At 34.4% G+C, this 6,000-nt stretch overlaps 1 protein-coding gene across 6 annotated transcripts in view; it reads left to right on the top strand.

Moving 5' to 3' along the window:
- Positions 1–6,000, top strand: part of NLGN1 (neuroligin 1) — a 674,669-nt gene that overhangs the window by 232,784 nt on the left and 435,885 nt on the right. The gene's annotated exons all lie outside the window — the stretch shown is intronic.

Here is a 6,000-nt window from a genome sequence, read left to right as displayed (position 1 = left end):
TCATGACCTGAGCTGAAGGCAGACGCTTAACACCTGAGCCACCCAGGCGCCCCAGGGGAATCTGTCTTTTATACAAAAAGCAACATAGAGATTTTGCCAGTAGTGGAATGAATGATAATAGAATGAATCAAACCAGCGTTTTGCATTTTTACCACAGCTGCTTATTTAAATGACTTATTTTGCTTCTAATTATCTTACATCTTTTAATAATGGAATGAATCAAACCGGTATTATGGAGAGCTCTTTTGAACTCCTGTTTTGAAGGAGCGTGAATCAATATGATCTGTATTATTCCAGAGACTGGCCAATATAAGAGACCTCAATAAATTACTGTATTATGTCTCCTTATTTGTCTTTCCATGTTATTAATATGGCCTTATTTAAGCTCTTAGTTGTCCTAAAATGGAGTTTTGTTTTGTTTTTTATAAGTTCTGGGAGGAAGTTGGGAGTATGTGGCTTATGATTTTCCTGAAGCATTAAGATCAGTCATTTGGAATAAGACCTCAGGAACATAGAATAAAAATTTCCCTCATTCCTAGCCAAGGTGTTCTTCTGGACCCAGAATTGGACAACTATTTTCTAGCACTCAAAATTCAGCAACTAACAAACCATAAACAAAAAGATATTTAGTTCTCTTTTCAGAGCAAAAGTCATCATCTTAACTCAGTCTTTCATTTATTCATTCATTAATTCACAGGCATTTGAAAAGTGCCCACTATAGGTTCCCAGTAGTTTGGGGAGGGGGGCTGGTCTGTGTTAACAGTGTAAAAAACAAAACAAAACAAAAATCAGACTCAGTCCTTCCTCTCTGGATTCCACAGTACATAAGGAATATTGACATTAAACAAATCGACAAATTTTGGTAAGTTGTGTTTCCAAAAATATCAGGGTGTTAAGAGAACTATTTGTGGAGGTGAAATGTAGAATGAGTCCTTCAGGAAACATTTCTTTGTACCTCTCAAGCTAGCATAGTTGTGATTTTTGTTTTTTGTTTCTTTCCCCATGCATTTACAAAGTTAAATATTAAAAAACAGATAAAATATTTGAAATAATTTTTTAAAATGCAAGATTAGAAGCCAAATAAACCATTTAAACAAGCAGCTGTGGTAAAAATGCAAAAATCCAAACAAACAAACAGACCACCCACAAACAACCAGGCACAATTCTCTACTTGAATTTAATTAGCAAAACTGGTTTGTCAAATACACATGCACAGGGAAAGGATCCCAGAGGAGTGACTAGCCCTTCACTATTGGATCTATCGCATGAGAATATAACTATAGGACTTTCCAGAGACAACTGAAGGTTTTTGCCCTCACCTGCCCTTTGTTGCGTAGAAGAGCCATGCAATGTAATAAGTTAGTAGCATAACTGATTTTTTTTGATGGAGATACAAGTATCTTCTTCACCCAGTGTCAGGTTTTTTTCCAGTGTGCTCCAAACCAAGCGAGGGTTTGCGTTTTGCTTTTTAGTTTAGTTTGCTTTCAAATGATCCTTTCCTCCCTCTGGTGATTCCTCAATAAGAAACCTAAGCCGTACCCCACCCCCCCACCTTCCCTTGACCTAGTGTCATGATCCTTGACATTCCATCCACTTTCACTACTTTGCCTTAAAAAATATACTGCAATTTCATCTACCATGACACCTTGTAACGTCTTTCTCTTTCTAAAGTTCTTCCTTAAATAATTTACTCCCATAAACATTTGGATATTGTTCTTTTTCCTTGTCTTTCTATTTTTAATTGTCACAGTTCCATTTTTTAAAAAATACCTTATATTTGTCTCCTTTTACCTATTCCTGTTGCTACTAACTATTCACCTTGGTTACCAGGTTTTCAGGCTGACCCCTGAGCCTCCTGACCCAAACTTACACAGATTACCTTAAAAATATCTTTAAAACATAACAGAACACCAGCTTTCTTTAGTTTTTCTCTGCTCTGTATCTCTAAATATTTCTCACCAACTCTGGGACCCATTCCAGATTTTCCTGCCATTTTAGGTCTGCTGAAGTATGTTGCTTCTCTTCTTAGCAAACTCTATCTTCTATTAGTTTCTGGAAAGTCCCTTACAATCAAGCTAGGCTAGCTTCCTCACTGCCTACCAGGATCATTTCCAACTGCTTATTTGCCAAATATACCCATCTTGCCCAATCTACATAGCCCAGCTATCACCCTACCTTCTACAAAATTACCGCAAACTGGATTGATCCATCTCTTCTGTCTACCTCCATAGCTTAGGCAGCCTACCCTTCACTTTGGCATGCATAAAACCAACTCCACTTGTTACTTTGTGTGTATTAACTGCTTAATATTGTAGATGCCTTGCCACCCAAACTAGAAAATAAATACAAATTCTGGTTTTCCAGTTTCCTCAAGACTGGCAAAGTGCTCTGCATACCTGATTCAAAAGTCATTAATAAGCATGCAAATTAATTCACTTTGTCCTATTCTTAGCATATGCATGTGCTAGGACAGAGAATAGGTAGAAAGAGTGACCAATAGTGGAGAATGTGGGTAGTAAAGGGTACTAACCATGTGCATGCCAGGCCTCATGTCTAGTTCCACATAAATGAGGTAAGGTCTTGTTGATGGTAGCAATACTTTGCCCCCAATTGCAGTAGCACAAAAAGCCCTCGACCCTCTGGAGAAATGCCTTGGGTACTGGAACCATAATGCATGACAACAGTAATTTATTTTAAACTGAGTAGTGATTTCTGAATTTATCATACCTTAATGATTTGCATTATTCTGTTTCCTGTGTAGCATATGATGAGTGAAAAGGTTGGTGCTCATAAGCATTAGATAAACGTGAAAATAGTGATGAAAGACAACTCTTTGAATTAAAATATATACAATATTAAAGAAAGGATTACTATTGATTTTATGTATGGAGTGGGCTGTGAAATCTGTTTTTAAACTCAGTTGAAGGTTGTTCTTTTGTAAAGTCAAGGGAAAAGCAATTTTGTAGTTTCTTTAATTTTGCCTTTTGATACTTCACCTGTTTTGAATTTAATTACAGGTGTTCAATTATTGCCACAAACAGAGATTAGGGTGAGAAATCTTATACTGGCTATTGATTACTACATACCCACCCATTTTATCTAACAGAACAATTAGGACTGTAGATTTAATTTTTTTTCTTAGAAAAATTTTCCAAATACAAGACAAGTTGTATTTCTCAACTGATTTATGTATCGATAAAGTCACCATTTAGAAACTTCTCTGAAGAGCTGAGGCATATTCCTGAGAAGAGACATATCCAAGAGAAATATTAATTTCCATCCTGGTATTTGCTAGCTTCTTGCATTTGAGCTTTGCAAAGCAGTACCTTTTCTAGAAGACTCAGTTCTCTTAAGAGACTATGTAACATACTCAAACAGAAGTAAGTTATTAAAAAAGATTTGTGTTAATATCATTATAATTTGCAGCATTTTTTTCTGGCAGAAAAGATTATGTAATGATTTTTTGTCATTTAATTATGGCTAGAGTTAAGTTTTTTGACTTCGAATGAAAAAAAGCTTTAAGAAATACACATTATTCCCTTTTTTTTTTTTTTAAAGATTTTATTTATTTATTTGAGAGAGAGAGAGACAGCGGAGAGAGGGAACACAAGCAGGGGGAGTGGGAGAGGGAGAAGCAGGCTCTCCGCAGAGCAGGGAGCCCGATGCGGCTCCATCCCAGGACCCCGGGATCACGACCCGAGCCGAAGGCAGACGCTCAACGACTGAGCCACCCAGGCGCCCCACATTATTCCCTTTTAACATAAATAAAATGATTGCTTAACTAGATAGTGTTTTCCCTTTAAAGTCAATAAGAAATATGTTTTTCAGAGTATATTTTTGACCCTTCTGTTTTAAAGCCAATCTGTAATATTTACCAAAGTAGACAGTTTATAGTCTACAGTTCATATTTGGGTTTATTTTCTAGAAGATGTTTAAAGGGACCACATCAGGCATGTGTAACTTTTCCCTAGTCCCAGGCTATTCTGCATTCAAATGAGTACTATCCACATGTTTTCTTAATAACATTTTATCATAATTTATATAATTGTGCTATTTAGAAAGGTAATTACATATTTAATAAACTTACATATTTTTACCCTTCCATTTTCTAGGAAGTATTTGTGACAAGTTATGAGAGTATATACAATAAAATTACAGTCAGATATAAACAATGAATCAAGTCTAGAGAAACGAGAAGACCTGGAAAAGACAAAAAACCTAATCTCAAAACATTTCTAGAGTTGATGATTTGTGCTGATTTGGAAACTCTACCAAGAGTTAGTTATTTATTTATTATCAGAAGGGATGTAAAACATGACAATTCTTCAGAGAAATCAAAGTTACTCTAAGCACGAACTTTTTCAAAAGAAATTTCTCATGTGGGATTTCATGTTAGGGGATAATTATAAAAATAGAATTCTATGATGAAATGCTTAAAAGTAAGCAGCCAAAATCCTGTTGTTTAAGCTTAGTTATGCATCCATACTAAGGTGTGCTCTATTTACCTGCAATCACCTACCTTATGGGTTACCTCTTCTGTTTGTTGCTGGAGTCCAGTAAGAGGGGTCTTTCAGATACAGAGCAGCTGGGGGCAGGGGAGATTGAAAATAAGATGGATGTAGAAAGATCCTGTAGAAAGATCATGTAGAAAGATGGATTTTCATGCTATGAAGGCATTCTACTGGTAAATTTTCTAACTGGATATTTGTTTTGTATGAGAAAACTACCAATTATTTTACTTTGTTAACCCATTAGTATGCGAAGACTGAATCAGTGGGTTTTCTTAAAGAAGAGCTTTTCTGTGGCTGGCCCAGATCATCTGCTATTTTTAAGAGGAGAGGATAAGTTACTAGTTTTCTTTTTGAAAATGGAATCATATGATCAAGAACCCAAATTTGTTGTTTTCTATTATTCTCTTAAAAAGATCAACTTGCTATATTCTTCTTCTTTTCTCATTCCTGTCCTTTGCTTTTGGTCCAGTTTTTACATAGAAGCAAAAAATCTGTTTTTCTGAAATAGAATTAAAATTGGGTAATTGCAATGTAGTATCATGGGAGTCAGCTCTATACGTCACTAGTTGCAGTAAGTTCACTAAATCCCAATAAAAAATATCTTCACCTAATGTTAAATTTGTGTGTATATGTATACCTTTTATAGGTTAAAAAATTGATCTATTATTCTAGTCTTGAATCTTACAAAACTTATAAACCTAATCTTTATTCCCTTTAGAAACCTCCCTATTCACTACTTTGCTTCTGGACCAGATGTCCAATAGAAATATAATGCAGTCATACATGTAATTTTAAATTTTATAGTGGCCACATTAAAGAAAAGTAAAAAGAAAGACAAAATTAATTTAAAAATTATTTTATTTAGCCTAATATTCCATTCAACAAAATCAATTTTAGATGGAATCAACATAAATTATTAATGGAACATTATGCATTTTTCACTCATTAGAATACTTTTATACTTATAGAACATCTCAATTCAGATGCTACATTTCCAACAGAATAAAGAGGTCCTGCAAAAATAATACAGTTGCGTCAGAAAACAATGCTTGACACTGCTTCACTTTTAAAACTTTAAATCAACTAAAATTAAATAAAATAAAAAGTACAGTTCTTCCATAACACAGGTCACATTTCAAGTACTCAATAGTCTAATGTGGAGAGTGGCTATTTACTGGACAGTGCAGCTCCAGACTATAGTTACTTTACTTTTTTGATTCTATTCACCTGTTCGGTGAATTTTTGAAGCAAGAACCCTCAATTCATGAATATATCTCTAAATTATATTCCACATACCATGGTATTAATGGATTATATATTATAAAAATACACAGAAGATGGAAATTTTGAAGATGAAACAGCACTTTAAAGTAATGGTTATCTTATTCATCTTTTTAATTTTTTTTTGTTGTTGAAGTATAGTTGACACATAATGTTACATTAGTTTTGGGTGCTTATTCATCTTTTTAAACACATCTTTTAAATTTAA

Source organism: Neomonachus schauinslandi, chromosome 1 (genome assembly GCF_002201575.2).
Source record: "Neomonachus schauinslandi chromosome 1, ASM220157v2, whole genome shotgun sequence".
NCBI lineage: Eukaryota > Metazoa > Chordata > Mammalia > Carnivora > Phocidae > Neomonachus > Neomonachus schauinslandi.
This window is presented reverse-complemented; position numbering and strand designations above follow the sequence as displayed.